The following is a 21,929-nucleotide window of genomic DNA, read 5'->3' as shown; positions in this document are numbered from 1 at the left end:
AATGACATGAATTCCATTATTCTCCACTACGTGCCTGCCTAAGCTCGCCTGAAGAGGGATACATGACTGTCCAGGCAGACAGAACAGAAAAGGAAGAGCAAGTTCAGAAATGAAATGAAGAGAAATCTTGCTTTGATCGTGATGAATGACAGTACTACAGTTTCATTTACATTATTTATTTCATACAGGGCTGTTGTTTGTTGTAATATAAAACTACTATGAGAAGGTTGCAAATACAATGCTTCTTTTAAAGCCTAATTACCAAAATAGACAAGAATATGAACACATCCTGCTTAAGAAAGGTCCTGACTTCTTTGAGAATATTGCTTCTCTTTTACCTTTCCTTAAAATAAAATCACATAACACTGGGTCTTGATGAGCGCTTATTGTAAGATAAATGCAGAACAGGGCACTTCTGAAAAGCATGCCTGTGTTACTGACGTTCTTGCTTGATGTTTTAAGGTTGCACTATAATTACCACTGATTTAAGACTACTGGATTAAATCTCATACATCAGAGAAGACTAAAGGGAAAAATCATCTTAAATGTTTAAAGCTGTGAAGCCTTATGAACACATTTATTCCATATTTCCATCACTGCAGTAAGTTTAGAGTGGTGTTACTTATGTTCAACAGGTAAAGTAACAGATTTTGTTTCCTGTTCTCAGCAATTTTGACTCATTTTCATAGTCCTGCAAATCTTCCACTGCAGTCCAAACTCAGAAGATTTAGGGAGGAGATAGGTAGAGTCAGAAAATCGTTATAAGGGTTACAAACTCTGGAATAAAATTGCCATCAACATTAACCATGTTGCACCCCTCATATTATCACTGAGCGATTAGGCCAATTACAAAAGCAGAAAATGAACACAAGTAACGCAAATGAATTTTAATGAGAGCTGCGCATGTATGCCTGTATGTGTGCATGTAGATAGATATTTATTTCACGTATGTATAATAGATTCTAGGAAAAAGAAAAAAAGGAAACAAGCTTTGGACTATGGCCTTAGGGCTTAAATGACTAATGATGGATAGAACTTTCCCTGCTAGGAATATGTTACAGTGAAAAAGAAGATAGAGACTGTCTAACAAAGACAATTAATGGACTGAACAGCACTCTGCTGAGAATGGCACAAAAATGTGGGAAGCCAATGATAAAGAGTAGAAAGGCAAAAGAGGCATTATTACTGTCAATTCCCTTCTTCATAAATTTTGCATGGCTGTATTTAGAGTACTGGCCAAGAATGCATCCTGATTCCTGCAAAGGGGTCCCTCAGCAAGGGATCGCTTTCACAATAGGATCTCTCAGACACAGTGGGCATGACCCTGTTGCCATTCAAATAATTAGGAATTTACCCATGGACTTACAGAAGTAGGATACATGTCTTGAAAACAGTTATTCCATATTAAAGAAATATTTGTTTAGCAATTCTACATCTGTGCTCTTCTACTCTGAAATAAAAGTGAATCGTTTCTCTGTTGCAGTACAGAATTTATAAATACAGTTCTATGTGTGAGGCTTCCAAAAGTAATTATCATCAGCAATATATGATGTGAGTTTCTTATGCAAAATTATATTTCTTATGTAAAACCCCTAGGGTTTCAAGGGAGCTGCTTTTGACTGACACTAATCAAGAGAAACAGTGAAACTCACCCTGAGTGAAAGTGAACAGAAATGGGAAGAAGAGTGACTGAGCCTGATCTTTACAGCAAAGGTGTTAACTGCATAGCGATTTGTACACCCTGTTGCCATTCTAGCAATAGAATAACCTGAAAACTGTCAAAAATCACAAGTTAGAAGAGCGCCAAGCCCACAGAACCCTTTCCAGTTGACGCCAGTCCTTGAAAGGCTATGGATGTGGCTCAGTAACCACTGCACTGGCTTATGCACATGCACGAGAGCGATCCCTCTGCAGCCAGTTACATGGCTACCAAGTTACTTCATGTAGGAATTCACAGATTTGCCCAAACATAGATGAGAGAGGCTGCAACACAAAGTAATAATTAACAGTCTCAAACTTGTGTGTATAGAATCTCCTTGCATAGCTGGCTGTGTGATTGTTCATTTTCTGGCTAGAGTCCAGATTTCTAAGTTCCTGCCAACAGTATTTCTAAAAATGAAAATTCAGCAATATCTTAATCAAGGAAATGCTGCCATGTCACGCTTTACAACAGGATCACAATGAATTACTCTTAAAACTCCACACAATCAAAAAGATAACAAGCATGATTACATTGAACTTGCTTCATAAAAATGGTTTCAATGTTGAGAACAGGCACTCACTAATTTCTCTTGTGACTTTTCAGTTAGTTCTAGCCCCATCTGTCAGCAAGCAACTCTCCCAAGAAGCCAGATATGTAATCAGTGTTTTATTCAGGTCAGGGCTCCTGCACCACATATCCCTAATGGGAATTTAGCTGCTGGTATAGCAGACAATATGATATTTAGAAGAATTAAAGTCTGAATCCGCACCCAAAAATATAGTAATGAAGATCATCCTCTGAAGATGTTCAGTTTCCATTCACACATGATTGACCTTTTCCCCCCTTTTGGATAGTGTCAAGTTTGTCATGACTATGAAAGTTTGGACAGACACTATTTCTGCCTATAGTCTTATGATGGGTTTTTACAGCTTTCAGAAAAAACAGTAAGCTTTGTGTTCAAGTTCTCCATTTGGGGATATTTGTACCTTTAGAAATAGAAATATTTTATATCTTTAGAAGAGAAAGTTTGGTCCATTATCTTGGCATATTTCTGTCTAAATGATATGCTATGGTTATACTGAAAAAACAAGACAGGAACAAAGAATTCAACCTTAACTGTGTAAGACAATGCCAGCAGTCTGGATTTCAATGCATGTTGAACATTAATATATGGCATTCAAGAGAAAGTGTTTGAAGCAGACAAATCCTTGGAAAAGTTTATCTCTATAGAATTTTGACTATGTTTTGAATGTTAAAATATGAACGACCTGGACAATGACATAACAGCAAAATATGTCAGCAACAACAACTCTGAGAATTATTGGGCAGGGGAATAAGTGAAGAAGAATTTAATAAATGTTGATGCTGTTAGGACGCTACAGGGAAAAACCCTGCAATCTCCCAAATGTTCATCACAAAAGCAAATCTGTCCAAGGTGGGAGATAGCCATGCTTCACTTGGTAATGAGAGAAAACCATATTCTCTCTAGCTGAAAATTGTGTGAAAAAGCAGCCCAGAAACTCTGATGTTTGGATGCACTATCTGTGTGACTCAAGTGACTATCTTCCCACCGCTTCCTTCCATGTTTCAGCTTTATTTGGACAGAAAAGAGACTTTCTAGTGGCAAAAGTAATGGAATACAGGGATTTTGGAAAACAAGTAAGGAACTGTAGACATGTATGAGTTAGGTTTAGCAGCCCCCTACCTCCAACAGGCTCTAGGTACTTCATTTCAACCCCTTTTAAAGAAAAAGCCTGTAACTGAAAAGATTTCACTGTTAAATGAAGTATAAGAATGTCAATAAGGGTAAAATGAAGGGTGCAGGAGGAGTGAAAAAAATTAATAACCACATGAAAAGAAATGTTTTAGTTAGGAACCAGTCAGTTCTCCTTGGTAGCTTCCAACTGTCTCCACATGAGTGTGGGAAAGTGCCTTTTGCTTCTTCAGGTAAACTGAAATCCCACTGCCTCTTCAGCTTGGCATAGTAAATCCTCTAGAAAATAGTGTAACAACTATTATATCACACTTCACCTCTTCTGGAATTCCATTCCTGATATAATCTAAAGGGCCTGAATAGTGTCCATTAGAGTAAGTAGGACTTTATCAATAACAAGATCAAGCCTCAGTTGTTTCTCAGGGCAGGATTAGAGCTGGTAACAGTCCACAGTCCTGCCAGGAATGCCAAGGTTTGTTGCTTGCAGGGCTTGGTCTGGTTTTCTAGCTGTTGAAGTATGTTTAGGAACGCAGTGTATCTCCTGCAAGTGAAACAGCCTAGGCAAACCAGTCCTGCCATAAAAGCAATGTTACATTATGCCAGCTGAAGATAAAAGGCAGTTCAGAAGCAGCATTTTAACAGTTGAGATGTTCAGGTGGCTTAACAGAGCCACCTGAAATTACTAAAGTACTCAGTGGTTCTTCCCTCTAGGTATTACATATTGACACTGGGTACTGATCTGTAAGTGGGGAACATGCTGTTTTTCCTGCTGCTTATTGATTTCTTGGGAGTAGGGTGTTCCTTTTTTACATTTTGGCAAATAGCATATGCACATCTGGCAAACCAATCAAAGCAGAAGTCCATCTTCTTTTGAGCTGCTAGCAGATAAATTTGCCTACGTTTTTACAGTTATCAAAAAGGGAAAGAAATATCATTTTTTCCTCCAGTGCTTTAAATCTGAAGTGTTCCAAAGTCTGCACTACGCTGCTCTTAGATTTTTCTCCCAAGAGCAGAGGCTTCTGAAGTCTACTGGATATTATCCAGATGCCAGAGCAAAGACATGATACAGCAAAGAAACTGTTCACCATGGGTTTTTTGCCTCTACCTCTAGACACTAGTTAGCTTCTTTGAATCGGAATTACAACACTAATATCTCCCATTGCCAGCAGATGAACTCTTTACAATCAAGGCAAATGCACAGAGATAACGAAGACTTCATCCTGCAGCAACTATAAAGGCCAGCAAACAGCTCTGTCATTGTTTTTGCAGTCTTTGAAAGAAATCTTTTTATTTAGTGTTTCTGAAGCAGTAAGCCAGTTTGGTCGGCTTCGTCTCAGATTTGATCAGCTCTAACATCTGTGGTTTGGCTTCTGCTCTTACTGGTCTTCTGGTGATTATTAACACTACTAAGTATTACTACCCATAACTCTTGTAATGCCTGTCTACACCGAGTGCCATATTTCTTCCTGAATTTTTAAATCCTTATGAAAACTTTCATTCATTCTACTCCTTCATGCAGGAGGGCCACATGTTAGCAGGACTCTGTGAGAAGGAAGATTCACTTTGGTCTTCAGACTTCCTATAATCTCTACTGCAGTGATGTACAAATTGATCGTTGGAAGAGCTCTGCAACAACTGAACTCCATTATTGGTTTGAGCAATGCAAAGATTTGGAAGTAACTATAGTTTGTTGTCTCTTTTCATCTACTTTGCAAGTAGAAAACACACCCAGGTCCAAAACTTGCAAAGTGACTAGAAAGTTTGTTCATGTGAACTTGCAGGTGGGCAAAATGTGGAATTTTAGAGACCTGGGAGAGATTTCCCTCCACAACACATTTTAACCAAACCACCACCAACAAATATTTCCTGGGTTGTTTCAAATTTAAGTCTTAAGAGTCTATGTAATTTTGAAAACAGTTTATTAAAAATATGACAAGCAAATGACAGGTTGGAAAGGAGCTTTTCTACATACTTAAGAATTCTCATCTTTAAGAGGAATAAAATGATCCAAACAGAAGACTTATTTCACCCTCCACTCGTTTGTGGAAATGCATTCTCTGTTCTATCTTAAATTTGCCAGCTAAATTCTGATGAAAGACGGAAGTGTATCTACCACATATAACAGCAAAGAGAAAACTCTAAAAGTCAGTTTTTCATCTATAAAGTTTTCAGAGGAAATAACCCTGCCTCAATCTAAATCTAGTTTATCAGAAAGCATCAGCATTGACTAGCATAGTGATTTTAAAAAGTAATACCAAACAAAAAAACATGGCTGAACCAAAATAATACATTCTGAAGTGTAAACATTTTATAGTAGTTTATGAAGCACATAATTCAACTCCAAACAGGAATAATACAGAAGGAGTTCTCATACCTTCCTAACAACATTACTCATTTCTGTCAAATGAAGCTGTGTGGTTTTTTAAGATCAAAAAATACTTGGAATCTCATATGGGCAGTGGGATTGATGTGCCCTCAGCAAGTTTGCCAATGACACCAAGCTCTGTGTTTCAGTCAACATGCTGAAAGGAAGTGACGCCATCCAGAGACACTCTTGAGAGGTGGTGAACTCATGAAGTTCAACAAGACCAAGTGCAAGGTCTTAGATGTGGGTCAGGGCAATCCCAAGCACAAATAAAGGCCGGGCAGAGACTCTATTGAGAGCTGCTCTGAGAAGAAAGTCTGGAGGGTGTTGGCTGATGAGAAGCTCAACATGACCCAGCAGTGTGTGCTTGCAGCCCAGAAACTAACTATATGCTGAGCTGCATCAAAAGGAGTGTGACCAGCAGGTCAAGGGTGGTGATCCTGCCCCTCTACTCTGCTCTGGTTAGACCCCATTTGTAGTACTGTGTGTAATTCTGGGGCTCCTAACACAAAAGGGACATGGCTCTGTTGGAGCAAGTCCAGAGGAGGACCACAAAGATGATAAGAGGACTGGACCACCTCTCCTATGAAGACAGGAGGAGAGAGCTGAGCTTGTTCAGCCTGAAGAAGTCTCTGGGGAGACTTTGCAGCAGCATTCCAGTACCTTTAGGTAGTTTATGGGGCCTAAAAGAAATCTGAAGAAGGGCTTTTTACAAAGGCATGTAGGGATAGGAGAAAGGTGAATGGCTTTAAACTGAAAGATTTAGATTATATCGGCAAGAAGTTCTTTGCTGTGAAGGTGGTGAGGCACGGGAACAGATTGCCCAGAGAAGTTGTGGATGCCCCATCCCTGGAAGTGTTCAAGGCCAGGTTGGATGGGGTTTGAGCAACTTGATCTGGTGAAAGGTGTCCCTGTCCATGGCAGAGGGATTGGAACTAGATAATCTTTAAGGTCTCTTCCAACCCAAACCATTCTGTGATTCTATCTGCCCTTGCCTTTCTCCCAACCAAAAACACTAGAGAAGGAAAAAAGGAAACAAACCCAAGCAAAAATCAAGATTCCACTTTGAATCTTTAGTACAGGTTTCTACCCTTGATGACCCCTTTTCACTAATATGCATATTTTAAATTAATGATGGCTTTATTTTTACTTGCTGAAAACTAGTATGCTCAACCTGACAGCAAACACGTGTTCAGGAAAGCAGTAATGAGCTTTAATTTAGTAATGAGCAGTAATTTAGTCTCTAGTCCTTGGAGGATAGGTCTGTGAACTTCTTCTCTGAAAGAGGTTTTCTTCAAATATATTTAGCAAAAGGAATTTTTAGGAACTAACATTAGCTGCAACTCCTCTATTACATCTTCACACTGACCTATAACAATCTTACTGCCTCTCAGACAGTAACTAGTGATCATGCAAAGATCATAATGACCGATACAGGAAAAATGCTGGCTATCATTTCTTGCTATTGTACTGCAGTAACATTTTGCTGTTGAAGAAGAATCTGTCTAGGGACAAGATATGCACATCACAAGACTGTGCATGAGGATCCTATGCTCTAAATAAGCAAAACTGAATGATAAATAGGGGCAGGATGACTAGCGGAAAAATGAAATAGAAGGCTGAAATGATTTGGCCAGAGTAGATAAGTTACAGAGAAAGGAGCTCAACTACCTCCACTAAATACTGGTCCAGCATCTTATTCACCTCAGTTGAGGGACTTATAACACCAGAGAAACAAACAATACTAACTTTATTTCCACATCCCAGCAAAGTTTGAGCAATATGCAACTTGAGCATTATGTAGGTTGAATACGAACACCATTAAAAGCACTTTTGCTTGTGGAAACCAGGGTACATTACATCCAAGTTACTTTGATATAATACTGAGTAAAATACCATATAAATCAATATCATCATTGTCCTGGGTTCAGCAGTAGCAGTCATTTTTCTCAGTCTTAGTAGCTGGTGCAGTGCTGTGTTTTTGACTTTCAGCCTGGGAACAGCGCTGATAACACCGATGTTTTTAGTTGCTGCTCAGTAATGCTTACTCTGACCAAGGACTTTCTGAGTCTCATGCTCTGCCAGGGAGGAGGAGGAGCTGGGAGAAAGCAGAGAAAGGACACCTGACCAAAACTGAACAAAGAGGTATTCCATACCACAGCACATCATGCCCACTATATAAACTGGGGGCAGTTACCCAGAAGGGTTAGATCACTGCAGGGGTTGGGCTGGGTATAGGTTGGCAGGTGGTGAGCGGTTGTATTCTCTTCCCTTGTTATTTCCCTTATCATTATTATTATTGGTTGTAGCAGTAGTGGGTTTGTGTCATACCTTAGTTACTGGACTGTTCTTATCTCAACCGGTGGGAGTTACATTCTTTCCATTCTCCTCCCCATCCCTCTGGGAGCGGGGGGCGGACGGTGTGGGGGAGTGAGCAAGTGCTGCATGGTACTGAATTACCGGCTGGACTTAAGCCACGACAATTATCTATATCTATAGATTTAGCCTTCACATCTCTGTACTTTTCCTGCTCCTTCAAACAGAACACCTTTACCAGTGGCAGCTCAGATGTCTTGTTGCAATTTTAAGTGATCATTGTCCTGAAAAAATATTATAAAAGTAATACAGGCTTCTTATGAAATATTTTTTTCTTGCCACCCTGTTATCAGTCTCAAAAAAATTAAAATGAATTTTTTTTTTTTTTTCCTCTCATGGCAATAAGGGTCTGAGAATTGAACTGGCATAATATACCTTGTTCTTACTATCATCAGTAATAGACTGGTGACAGTAAGACTGAGCTTTGCAGAGGACATAAAGCACAGACTACTAAATTACTTTCTCTTTACCTGTATCGACTGTGCAGCACTAAGCAGTAAAAATTTAATAGGTTGGTATGGAAATTTCAGTCAATGACATCCAAAGGGGACAAGGTGCTGACTAAGATGTCATTTCTTTTACTTTCTTTCTCTTCATGGGATTGTCATAAAATTACATCACTGGTATCTTCACTGCTAATGGTCAGATGGTCCTCAATTCACAAGAAATATTTTGAGACAGATGTTTCACTATTAAGCTGCTAAAACCTCCAGAATCCTACAAGCAAGATTATTCTAAAGAATCAAGGCCTGTTAAGTAGAACCTCAAAGTGCTATTTGCCTACTGATACTAGAGAACACTAATACGTTTGGAATGAAGCATGTTTTAGCACTCTGCTGAGCTGAGCTAGGGATAGACTCATCCTTGCAGTGTGAGTTATTTTATAGTTTATTCACTTAAAAGGAGCATTTCAAGGAAGAAAAATGTACGCTTCTTACTGAAGTTCCTCTATTATTATAACTTACTACTCCTGCCCTCTAAAATGGTCACAGCTGAACATCTCCCAGGCAGTGTTTTGTTTTGGAACTGTATATTCTTAAATATTTCTTACACACTCCCAGTGCTTCTCAAAGAAACACCACATACTACAATGTTTCTTGGAAAACAATGAAAATTGGCAGAACAGTTTCAGATGTTTAACTTGACGTCTAGTTAAAAGTGTGCATTTGCTCACTCTCTTTATCAAAAAAGGTACTGAAGTTTCTCTCAGGGTGCAATGCTAAGGCAAGTGGTCAAGACTGGAATTCAGTTTTGCTGTCTTTTCTTTCATTACTACTCTATCTTCTTGCCACATATACACTCTTTATCATAGTACATAATCCTACAAATTAAGAATGCTAAAGATTCTCCTTTTTACCTGACTCTGATGAAATTAACCCAGGAAAGCAGTGACTGATAGCATAAATAGGATTAAGAATCGCTGATTTCAGCTGGATGACAAAAGTACACATCATCTGAAGAGCTAATATGACTGTGTTATGTTAAATAAAGATTGAAGTTAAAAAGTGGGGGATGTAAAAGATATGTTTAGTCTCATAACAGAAAACAATATATTCAGTTTCAACAGTATTCCATCTTAGAAGAAATGTTTTGCTTGATTAGCTCAGAGCACTTCACAGGTACAAGTGGGCAGCTTTTCCTTCTGTCGAGACAAGGTGGAATATGAGGATGTTAAGAGACCTGTCAAGGTCACACCACGAGAAGGTGACAAAGTTACACAATAAGTCACTACTGATTCCCAGCTCTCCTAGAGCAATAAAATTACAGAGACTGCAATACAATGCTTTTCAAAGGGTTCTAAGGTACCGTATGATATACAAAGGAAAAGATTACAAACACTACACTTTTCAGCACTAACGTCTAAGGAGTACTTCGAACAAGAGACAAGTCAAACAGCATCTTAGTCTCAGCTTTATAGCTAAGGGAGATACGGCAGTAAAACAAATACTAAGAAATCTTGTATAACTCATGCACTTGCTCAAACCATTCCATATATCATTAATTAAGTCTGAGTAAATAAGTGAGCGTTAGAAAAACACTGATAGGGGCCACAGTATCACACAGGGTTTATTACCTTGGTTTTCTCTTCCGTGGCAAACCACGATACTAGTACAAATACGGTTTTTGAAAAGTAAAACAAAATAAAACAGGCAAACAGACAACCCAAAGGCTCAGAGGGGTCCTGTTGTCATGGAAACAAGTCACCACTAATGAGCTTTCCAAGACGTGAGTGATTAATACCTGAGTCCTGTAAATAAATATTGATTCAAAACCCAAACACACACACATAACAAACCGGCTGCCAGCAGCCCAGTTAATGGGCAAACAAGACAGCCTTCCCGCAGTTTGCGCTCTCCATCTCCTGAGCCGCGCTGTTTACATACCACCGCCTTGCCGCCCTTCCACTGCAAGGAGGCATGCAAAGTTTCCGAAAGGCGAGGTGCCGGCTGACAGCAGCAGGGACAAAGGCGGCGATGGGCCGGGTTAGCACCGATGCCCTTCTCCCGGCCGGCAAGCAGAGCTGCCGGGAACATGGGCACGGCGCCTGTAGGTCTGCTCTCAGGTAGCTCCCAGGAGTGAACAGAAGCGCGATCCGAAACTCCCCCACCCCGATACAAGCCAGCCCCTAACCTTGCGCTAAGTATCTCTCGGGTCACAGCCACTTTTTCCAACGAATCCCGAAGGAAACCTCGCCGCCGACGCGGGGCCGGGTATAGCACTGGCGGTACCACCGACCTCAGGGAGCTGAGCGCGGTGCTTTTAGTCCACGAGCTCAAGAGCCGCCACCTCCTTCCCCATCTCTCCGCTCTGCGACTCCCCCGTCCCCCTTCAGTCCCCGCCTGCTTCTCCACCTTCTCTTTCGCTCCCCCCGCCTCCGTTCCAACCGGCTGCTCTCCCTCCACCTGGGAACGGCTCTCCAGGTGCCTCCTTACTCGCGCTTACGTCCCCTCTACACCATGAAGCCGGCTCCCTCTGTCCCGCGCCTCAAACTTCCCCTCACGAGCACCCGACGCTCCCTTCCTGCCACGGGGCAGGGAGCACGCTGCTCGGCTCGGCTGGAGATACAGCTACTCGGAGCCGTGTCCCTGCTCGGGGAAGAGCAAAGCCGCTCGGCGGTGGCCACTCACCTTAGGAAAGCCCGGCGGCATCCCCCGGGGGTGCGGGGTGGAGGCAGCGCGGGTGGCAGCCGCGGCATCACCGATGGAGGTGATACCCAGCAGTGTGTGGGGCTTTCCTCATACCCTCCTCTTCCTCCTTCCCCTTCTGCGCGGCTCGCCCAGCAGAGACGCGCAGCTCAGCTGCTGCCGGCACTGGCCGCCCTCCCGCGGGAGGGAGCGCACTTAGGCTTTCCACGGGGAATGAAGGGTGGCGATGGGAGAATTTGCAGGTGAGGTGCGGGCGGCGTGCGGAGCCGCTCTCCGGTGCCCGCGGGGCGGTTCCCCCACTGAAATTGGTCTCTGTCACTGGCGGCTCGGCCCCCCTTCACGGGGGGGCAGGAGGTGACAGTGCGGCGGGTTCCCCCCGGCCGGGGCTTTAACACGCTCCACACGCCGCTCCCTACCCCCGCTCGGTACGAGGGGATTAAGAGTACTTGCAATTTTAAAGAGCATTACATTAATAAAGAGCGATGCGGTGCTTTTAAATCACTCTCGGAGCGTTCAGAAGCAATCCTCTCCGGGAACAGTTTAATCGGAGGGATCAAAGCTCGGGCGCCACGTCCTCCGGTGCCTCAGGCGCAGCTTGCCCGCCCGGGGGCCCCGAGAGCTGAAACTCCCGCTGCTCCTGGTTCCTTAAGGAAACGCGTTGTAAACTAGGAGCGAGGCAGGGGGGACTGTTCAGGGGCGCTGCCGTTTGTCCACCTGTCAGTCAGTTCTTCCGTCTGTACGTCCGTCCGTGTGTTCCCGCGGTGCCAGTGAGCACTTGCTGGAGCTGGCAGGCACCGGCACCGCATAGTAGGGGAGCGGCGAACACCGGCCTCGGCTCGGCACCAGCGTCAGAGCTGGGAGCCCTGTCCAGGGCTACGAATTAAACCAGCCGAGGGCAGACAGGGTCTGTCCGTTCAGCTAGAGTTCAGGAAGAGGTGCACGCTTTAGATCAGTCGAAGCCTCATTTTTTTCACAGGGTGACCCTAGCAGACACACAGGGGCAGAGCACTGCGAGCCCCCCCTGATTCTGCAATGAGGAGCGACACAAAAGCACATCTGCACGCCTAGTATGCCCCTTGCTGCTGCAGCCAGCAGAACGGGCCCCTCTAAGGCAAATACTGCAGGAACTCTGGGAGAGAAAGAAGATGTACATGGACTGGTGGGCTCGCTTCTCTAAAAATGGCTAAATCTTCCTCTCCTCTCCCTCCCTTCTTTTGCACCACAGCTCTGTAGCCCAACAGGTGGTCATGACTCAGAGGAGGAGACTGCTCTAAACCGATGTCTATAAATGATCTCATATGAATTCAGATGATAATAAAACCTATTTTTCAGTAACATGTTAATGTGTAAATCGTGCAAAGCAGGGAGCTCCGCTGTTGCAAGAGTGATGACTCTTGCCTACCACATGTACATTATTTATCGTTTGGGGATGTGGAGCTATGTTTAAATAAGGCTGTTTGATAACATAATCTGGATGTTCTACACTGCTATCCTATAATTATGCTTTGGAAGAAGTAAAGCATTATTTCTTAACCGTAGTCTCTCTCCCTGATATGTTTTAATTCGTAGTCTTGTGTGAAACTACATGTTTTGGATATTCACTCAAGTGAAGTGTGCTTTCTGCACAAGCATTGTATATGGAAAGCAGCCACCATAGATATACTTCTCAGATCAGGCAAACATATATACTATGACTTTCTTCACATTAGAAAATTTACTCAGTTGTTTAAAACCAGTAATTTGAACAATTTCAGTGACTAGGTGGGCTGCTGTTATTTTTTTATACATTAATGACAGAGCATAGGACTGGTAGACTACCAGTTCCTCTGTTTGTTTTACAGTTGTATAGCATTGCTGATTCCTCCATTTCACTAAACCCAGAGAGAACAAGGGCAACAGGTTGTTCTATTCCCTATTTTTCCTTTCTTTCTTCTTTATAAGCAGATGGTATCAAGGAAGCTCTTCCCACATGGACACACAGATTCAAAACCATTCTTGTGAAGTACGCGGGCTTCCACCACTTCCATGTTTTTGTTTGAGCTTCTCTTCCTATTAGGGTAACACACTACCAACCTCATCCATTTCATTGTTGTGTGACCAAAGGAAAAGCTGTGGCCAGAGTCTCCTTTAAATAAGAGACAAGTGATTCTGTATTACTCGTGCCTATTTCCTAAGAGGCAGACATTTTCAAGTAGGTATATGTGTGAGGGGAAAGAACAGGAGGCAGGGTGCTTATTTTTGTTTGACTCTATTTGAGGGAGAGAAAGAAATGCTGGACTTTTACTGGTTTGAGCTTTCAGTTGGCTTTTGGTCAGATCCCAAATCCACAGGGCTGAAATGCAACACACAGTAATAGGAAATGCAAATTAGGACAAGAAATGAAAATTAAATCCTGATCAGTGATTCTGCCATCCCATGCTAATGCCAGATGCAGCAACCAAACGCTTGTGTCCCAACAGCCTCATCATCATCTGCTTGATGTAGTGTGGCCCTTTTGCAGTAAATATAAAATAAAACCAATCTGGTATTTTAGGTAGGTAGTAGACGCTTCCTATTTTTCTAAATAGCCACAAGTCTTCCTGCTGCAGCACTCCTCTCATTTAATAAAAGCTGTTTAAAGCCGTGACTCCTATCACTGTTTAAACTTCAAGTATGTATCTGGTATGGAGAGTGACACTGAATATAAGACAAGTGAGTGATTTACCTATTACTCTTGCCTGGAAGCTGTATCAGGACCAGGTTCCTGAGTGTGGTAGTGTTCATGATTGAGCTTATACTACTTCAAGGTTTCAAATTTAAAGCTCTATATAAAAACTCAATAGATGGTTAGAATCCAAGCAGCGATTGCTTGCGTAATTGTGGTATAAAGAAGCCTCGAATGGGAGCCTCATTTGGGACTTAGAACGATACCACAGTAAATAATATAATCATGAAAAATAGCATAGAGCCACTATTCAAAGATTCCTTTTCTCCCTCTGAAGTTAGAGGAAAGCACTTTTTTAAAGTTCACAACATCTGAGTAACCAATTTACTATTTTAGCTACTTATGGGCTAGCGCTGCTGGCTCACATAAATAACTTTGCTCACAGGGGGAGTCCCACTGACTTCAGTAAGAACAAGATCACACCCTAGGTTTTACAGTACAGAACTTTGCTGAAGCAGCCATGTCAGAGGCCAAACGCTGTAACTATTTACACGCATGAGTTATGCATAAAGATAAGCATATGCGTAAGCCTTTGTGGGACTGGCCTCAAATTTCTCAGGTTTTCACGACTAAAGATTGTACTTTGCCAAAACCAACAAGGCTGTATTGTTCCATCCTTGGAATTCCATGCGCTTTTGCCTTCTGTATAACTGTTAACATACACACAGATTTTTTTCTCTAGGCCACATCAGGAAATCTTAATCAGGAATTATGAGTGCAGAATTATAGTGCATGTCAGTATCCAACTAATATTTTAAATGGCTAATTCACCTTTCTTAGTATTTCAAATAGTTTTTATTTGACTATTATGACATGAAATGCACACTATTTCTACATAATATTTGGAAAAGAGTGCCTTCAAGTATTGTTTCAGTCATCTTTCATAACTCATCTTTAAATATTATGTAGGGGAAATTTGCATGGATTTTTTTTTTGTGAGGAATTTGCATGCTAAGGAGGTACAACCAACGCATTATATCCTTCCAGATGAGAAGTGTTGACATCTGTAATGAATTAACAATCAAAGCGCTGACTGCAAACAGGGAAATCCAAACTCAGGTGGTTTGGACACAGCCCTAGCTACCACACAGTCCTGAAAGGATGCCAAAGATGGTTTTGAGAACTAAATGTCAAGGACATGGCTCAGGGACAGGCCTTAATATTGCTGTCCAGGCTGTGTATGTGTGTGTATCTAGCTGTATATGTATATCTCATTTGCAAGAAGAAACTGATATTTAAAAGTGGATGAGAACCAAGAACACTGGTGTATACTTCTGTAGACATTGCTGGAGCCATGACCTTAGAAAGGACTAGCTGCAACATAAACATTTTATTATTGTTTTAATTAGCTGGGGTTTCTAAAAAGAAAGAAATTGAAATAACAGAGATAAAACAATAGTTTATAGTTGTGCAAGGACATCTGGCTGTGTGATTTACACACACACATAGGCACATGTACACAAATACACGTTCACTTTCAAGCCCACATCTAGGGAAGCAGAATGGGGCGCAACATTACACAGAGAAGATGACTCCGCTGTGCTAGCTCATGGTAGGGGCTTGTGCTGATAAATGCACCCTAGAACACAATTTAGTGTGTGGGATTGGCATTAATCCTGTTATCAGGCAGGAAGGACATTCACTCCTCTTCCCACACAGCAGCCCACTGTGAATTCAGGATACTCTCTCTTCCATTTGATTGCTATGCAAGTCAGACTGCACCACCTCTCTCCCACTCACCTGCACCCCAGGCAGATGCTTGTTCAGAAGGGAAAGACAAGAGGGTAACTATTTTTGTGTAAGCAAATAAAAAGTACTGGTTACTTCTTTGTGTAGACAGTGGGTTACACTACAAAACCTGACATTTAAAACCCATGCACACTTGTCATAGGACTATTACACAATGGGTGGATTATCGCTCAATAGCTCAGTGAGGCCATCCCCAGTCTCTCTCTCTCTTTCTCTCTCTCCTTTCTTTTAGATACTTTTTGCTCTTTAACTTTCTACTTATTGCCTAGGAGAAAATGTATGATTTCCATTGTTACCAAAAGGTTAACAGTTCTGTGCTTTCAGACTGTGTTACAATGAACTTGTAAAGCAGAACATGGAGAGCTGAAGCAGTGTTCCTGTCTAACATTAAAAGCAAAGGTATCTTTACAGCTTTCTGTAAGTAAGGGTGCCATTTTTTTTTTAAGATAACCCACCCTTAGGAATCATTCCAGGCACAGGAGAGATGTTACCAGCTCCAAACGAGTCAGAGTTGAATGGGACTGTCTAACTATTGAAGGGAAGGGAAGCAAACAGGCAAGAAAGAATCCTAGTAGGTTTTTGTGGCCACAATGTCTGGCTAAACCCTCCAGTTATGATAAAGAGAGGCAGCTAGATGCAGTATTTGGACTTGGATGTGGAATCCTTAATAACAGAAAAAAGTGATGGTGGAACAACTGAAATGTAAATAGAGTTATGCAAAACAAATGGGAAGTGTGAAAAGAAAGCAAATGTTGGGACAAGTTCTATATTCTCCACAATTTGCTGTTTAAATTATTGTACAGTGCATATCACCCAATAGTTTTTCCACAAGATTAATTTTGTCACTGTTCTCTTTCTGTCAGAGATTATTGTACAGAGCTGGATTGTTGAACAGTGGCTACATTTCATTCCAAATATGGCTACACCTCAGGGGTGGGATTGTTACTGCTGAATCCTGTCATTCTCATTTTTAAAGGACTCTGAGACACGGAAAGAGCTTCACAGATGTGCGATGACTATATTTTACTGGGAAATACCAGTACAGGTTGGGGGTTGACCTTCTGGACAGTAATGAAGGAGAAAGGGACCTGGGGGTCCTGGTGGATAGGAGGATGACCATGAGCCAGCAATGTGCCCTTATGGCCAAGAAGGCCAGTGGCATCCTAGGGTGCGTTAGAAAGGGTGTGGTTAGTAGGTCGAGAGAGGTCCTCCTTCCCCTCTACTCTGCCTTGGTGAGACCCCATCTGGAATATTGTGTCCAGTTCTGGGCCCCTCGATTCAAGAAGGACAGGGACCTGCTGGAGAGAGTCCAGCGCAGGGCAACTAAGATGATTAAGGGAGTGGAACATCTCTCTTATGAGGAGAGGCTGAGGGAGCTGGGTCTCTTTAGCTTGGAGAAGAGGAGACTGAGGAGTGACCTCATCAATATTTACAAATATGTGAAGGGCGAGTGTCAGGATGATGGAGCTAGGTTTTTTTCAGTGATGTCCAGTGACAGGACAGGGGGCAATGGGTGTAAACTGGAGCATAGGAGGTTCCATGTGAACATCAGGAAAAATTTCTTTACTGTGAGAGTGACAGAGCACTGGAACAGGTTGCCCAGGGGGGTTGTGGAGTCTCCTACGTTGGAGATATTCAAGGCTCGCCTAGACAAGTTCCTGTGTGATGTACTCTAGGTTACCCTGCTCTTGCAGGGGGCTTGGACTAGATGATCTCTTGAGGTCCTTTCCAACCCTTGGGATTCTGTGATTCTGTGAAATACAAAACTAAAGAAGGGAAGATAGCAAATAGAGTGGATTTTCTTGTAGTTACAGCAAAAAAAAAAAAACAAACTTGGGAATTTAGTTTTTCTCCCAATTCTTTGATTCTCTGGGTGCCCTAGACAAATGGAATGTGTTTTAGTTTAGCTATCCATAACATAAACACAAAAATATCTGGTCTCCCAGATGTGCTATGGAACATTTTTTTTGTAAAGTATTTTAAGATTCTCCGAATGAGAAGGAATTTGTGTTGCTGCGTACTGCTTACTATAAACCAGCAGGAGTTCTTCTACATCTCACTCCCTCACTGCATGCTCACTTTATGGAGTCTGGATGGTGGTACACATGAGAGACACAAGGAATTGACTCGTTCATATTTCTTAGATGGCATAAGTGATTTTTGCAGGGTAGATTGTTTAGAATTTTGCTGGGATATAGGTTAGCTTCAGGTTCACTGTTCCTTTTCAGTCCTCTGATCACTGTAGGACATTTAAAGATTTGGTCCAGTGAGGGAGAAAAGGAAGTCTGTTTTTCTTTGAGTAGAAAAGATTTTATTTTGATGGGTGCACAAATGAGATTTTTCCCCTAATCTCTTGTGTAATTCATTCATGTAATCTCTTTGTAGGCACATCATATTAATCCTTGTTATTACAAAGAGAACCTAAAACATTGAAAGTGTCAAAACATACTGCTCAACAGAAGAGGCCAAGATGTTGGATCTCCCTACCTTTTATACTATAATACAGATTTCTATCATTTATGTCTTAACACTTCACTGGAAATAGTCCCCAAAGCTTTTGTTCACGGAAAAAAGAAAGGAAGCAAAAAAAAAGTATTTGAATGAGAAACATGCAGTACAACATCGAGCCATGCCAGCACAAGAATTTTTCTACTGTATGGTAATGAACTGCAAAAGCTGGGTGAAAGGGTTTTTAATGTGAGTTGCACTCACAGACTGGAGCATACTTTGCAGAGTTGCTTATGTTTTCCTTTATAGTCAATCTCCATGACATCTCTCAGTGCAGAGCAGACACACAGAGAAAATAAGCTATAAACCCATCATGTAAATAGGTTTCCTTTGCACAATAGTCCATGCCCACAGGATTTAGATTGCCATCCTTGGGCTAGGATTTGCATACAATGAATGTGCCTTTACTATTAATGGACATGGCTCATATTCAAAATCCCTTGTGTACTAATAAGTGATTACATCCAGAAGAGTATTCCATCCTCCTGTTCCAGATTTCTTACAGATGGGCTGGAAAAGGAAATTTTTAACTCTGTTGTAAGGTTCTTCTCCTGCCTGAAATGGAAACTTCCCTGTGATGGCATGCATCTCCCTCACTGTACTGCTGTATCCTCCCTTCTGTGCTTAACTTACTGCAGCCATTCACAGAAATGTTTGTGAAAAGCCATTGTACCAACTGCACCACCGCTTTCACCATGGTCTGGATATTTTCCAGAAATTCTCATAAGCTCATGCACTGTTTTAATTTCTCTGTTATGCACTGTATTACATTTTCTTCAGTATTTTCTCCTTTGCAAACCTTTGCGAAAACGGACAAGCCAACCACAGGCAGTTTGGAGGACAGGTATTTAGGAGTCCTTCTGGATGACCTGTGCCTACATCTGTAAAATATTAGAGTAAAACAGCTACAAATCCTTGAGGATCTGGGTCAGAGATGTATTAGAAAATGTTACCTTCATTTTGAAGTGCAACTTCAATACAGATTTGCTTGTTTCATGCTTCTCCTTCCCTTCTTGCTTGTATATACAACACACACTTTTGTTAGTGAAAGAAGCAGAAAGAGGTTACTTTGTACTTCAGTCCGTTAACTGTGTATTCTTGGGCCACTGCTTTTTTTTTTTGAGGGAAAAAAAAAAAGAATTTGGGTGGCACACCTACATGAAGACATTACATATCACTGACAAGAAATGGAAGAAAACATTCTGACTGATGGACTGGTAGTTAAACTCAGGGAGAAAGCAAGTAGAGGTGATCTGAGTACATTAGAAATTCCTGCTCTTTCTGGAAGCACAGATTGACATTTGTCCACTTCTGTCTGAGCTAGATAAATTCTGCTCTGTGTGTCTTCCTAGAGGAAGGAATTATAAGTGAGGCTCCTAAAATGAAGGTCCTTTTCTGTTCAACACAAAATTTAATAAGATGCTGCAGTTTTGTTGTCCTTTGCTAAATGAGGGCTGTGCATCTTTGGTGTTCTTTGAGCAATGACTGGTGATTTATTTTTTATTTTCAGGATTACATACATTAAACAGTATCACTGTCTGTAGGCAGTAATTACTAAGCATTTGATGTCATAATATTAAACTTGTGTTTTGATAATTTTCATAAAACCAGAAGATTTTTGCAGCTCCTTTTGTGGGAGATTTTGATTTATCTTGGCTAAAGTATTTCTTTTTCCTTCTCACTGCATAAACTATATTTTGCCAGAAAGCATATCAGTTAGTATTGAGTCATACTCAGGTTGCCTAACTTGCCAAGGGGCATCCATTGTTCTGAGTTGCTCACCATGCATAACCAGGGAGAGCAATCTGGACTTTGGGGCAGTATGTGGTAGGAGAAAGGATCAGGGAAAGAGAAAAATATCAGGTTTTGGGCTTAGTGGAGATCAGAAGTTGGAAAAATAAAGTGTTTTGACTGTCAAAAGGGAAGCAGGTTTGAAGGAGTTGCAGAAGAAAAGGGAAGAAATGTAGAAATACAGAGAGAATCAAAGAAGGGGGAAGAAAAGCAGCTCATCAAGGAGGAACACAGAGGAAACTGTAAGGGATGAAACAGAATTCAGTTCACTGTAAGGATCTTAGGGCTCCTGTATAAAGCATGTGCAGAATTAGAGGGCTGGAGGTCTTTAATGACAGCTATGGTGACAGTGACTGTGGTTGCTTCTCAGCCAAATGCATAGTGGCATTTACACATCAGGGTTTATGAATCCTATTGTGCTGACTCTTGTACTAAAGTCCTTTCAAAACACCTAGGGAATGCTACCAACATGACTATCATGCCCATTGGAGCTCTGGACACTCTTCTGGGGCAAAAACACTTGCAAAGAAAAATGTACAAAGGAGTAAATAAAAAGAAGTCACAAATATTTTCAGAACTGTTTCTCAGTTTCGGAGGTATCATTCACAACTAGACCCTCCTCACCCCTCCCACGTGTCAAGAGCTTGTCCAGCTTCCAGGGGACCAGAAATGAATGTGAGAGGAATTGCACAGAATCCAGGTTTTATTTTTTATTTTACACAGATTCAAATTTTTTCCCAACTTTTCTTGTATTTTTATAGTATTCCTGCATTTAAAAGGATATTTTTTAATCAGTAGCTGTCACTGCTTTAATTATAATAGCAATATTCACTCTACAAAGCTATGTAAATCAGGCACACTCACATTCTGATCTAGTATTTCCACATTCCATTTATTGCAATATTCTTAAGAATCTTTTAACAACTATTTAAACTCTACTTTTGTCTCTTCTGCTGAAGAATTACGTTTGGCTGGATTTCTTCTGCAACTGAAGCCAGCCTGGCTGCCTTCTCTTGGGCTCTTCACAAGTCAGTTAGAGATGGGAACAAGAATACAAGATTCTCTGGGAAGCTTAATTACCTGCTCATTTTTGCTGCACAATAGTAGGGGGAAGAAAATCATACCTTATTTTGTGCTTTTTCCTTCGAGGCCAAGACTTGCTCAAAGTTTGAATGGACTAGGCAGAGCTGCTAACAGAAATACAGACTCACTTGACAGTGCCTGCTGTGACTGGAATCAGTAAAGACTAAGGAAGGGCCTTTTTGAATTTGTTTAAGTGGCAAAGAAGATGGTAAGTCTTAATAGCAGATAATAATAAACCTTCACATGACCAGAAACTATATCCAACTGTTGCAGCCTTTTAAGCACATGCAGTTGTGGCAAATCTTGCAGTTTTGTCACAGAGAAAATTCCCGCTAGAATTAATAGGAATTTGCCTGAACAAAGACTGAATGACTGCAGACTGGCAGCCCAGCCCTACAAGATTTTTCTCATGACAGCATCCAATTAAAATTAATGAAGTACTTCAGGATCACCCAGGGAAATGATGGGAGAGGCAGGGGTACAACTCAGATGAGATGAGTCACTGCCAAGTTCCTTGATGTTAGAAAGTCAAAAATACTTAGAAAACAGGAATACAGGAGAATAGTGAGAACTGCTAGCCATTAGTTGAAGTGGTTCCCAGGCAATCTGTCTGCGGTGATCAATTTGCATATATATCATTCCTGAGGTATAATGTCCTGCTTTCTAGCAATATTTCTAACCTATCTCACATGTAATTGGGTATTATGATTAAAATGTGAGAGTATCTTGTATTTTGTAAGGGAAGAGGATTACGCCTTAACATGCCACTTGGGCTCTATCTCTGTTCACTT

The 21,929-nt window shown here is 41.5% G+C and overlaps 1 protein-coding gene across 4 annotated transcripts in view; it reads right to left on the bottom strand.

The window, feature by feature from the left end:
• The window catches only part of SHISAL1 (shisa like 1), a 103,713-nt gene that overhangs the window by 66,428 nt on the left and 15,356 nt on the right, over window positions 1-21,929 (bottom strand). Inside the window, exon 1 of one of the 4 annotated variants that reach the window (XM_057427114.1) lies at window positions 10,894-10,976. The exons of 1 other annotated variant lie outside the window; for it this stretch is intronic. The gene's annotated coding sequence lies outside the window, so the exon portion shown is untranslated. Of the gene's footprint in view, window positions 1-10,788; window positions 10,977-21,929 lie in introns of those variants that run through there. 2 more of the 4 variants (XM_057427104.1, XM_057427131.1) reach the window with 2 other exon arrangements.

This window comes from Pezoporus wallicus, unplaced genomic scaffold, assembly GCF_028554395.1.
Source record: "Pezoporus wallicus isolate ANWC-B61680 ecotype Strahan unplaced genomic scaffold, APGP_CSIRO_Pwel_v1 scaffold_3294, whole genome shotgun sequence".
In the NCBI taxonomy this organism is placed as follows: Eukaryota; Metazoa; Chordata; class Aves; order Psittaciformes; family Psittacidae; genus Pezoporus; species Pezoporus wallicus.
This window is presented reverse-complemented; position numbering and strand designations above follow the sequence as displayed.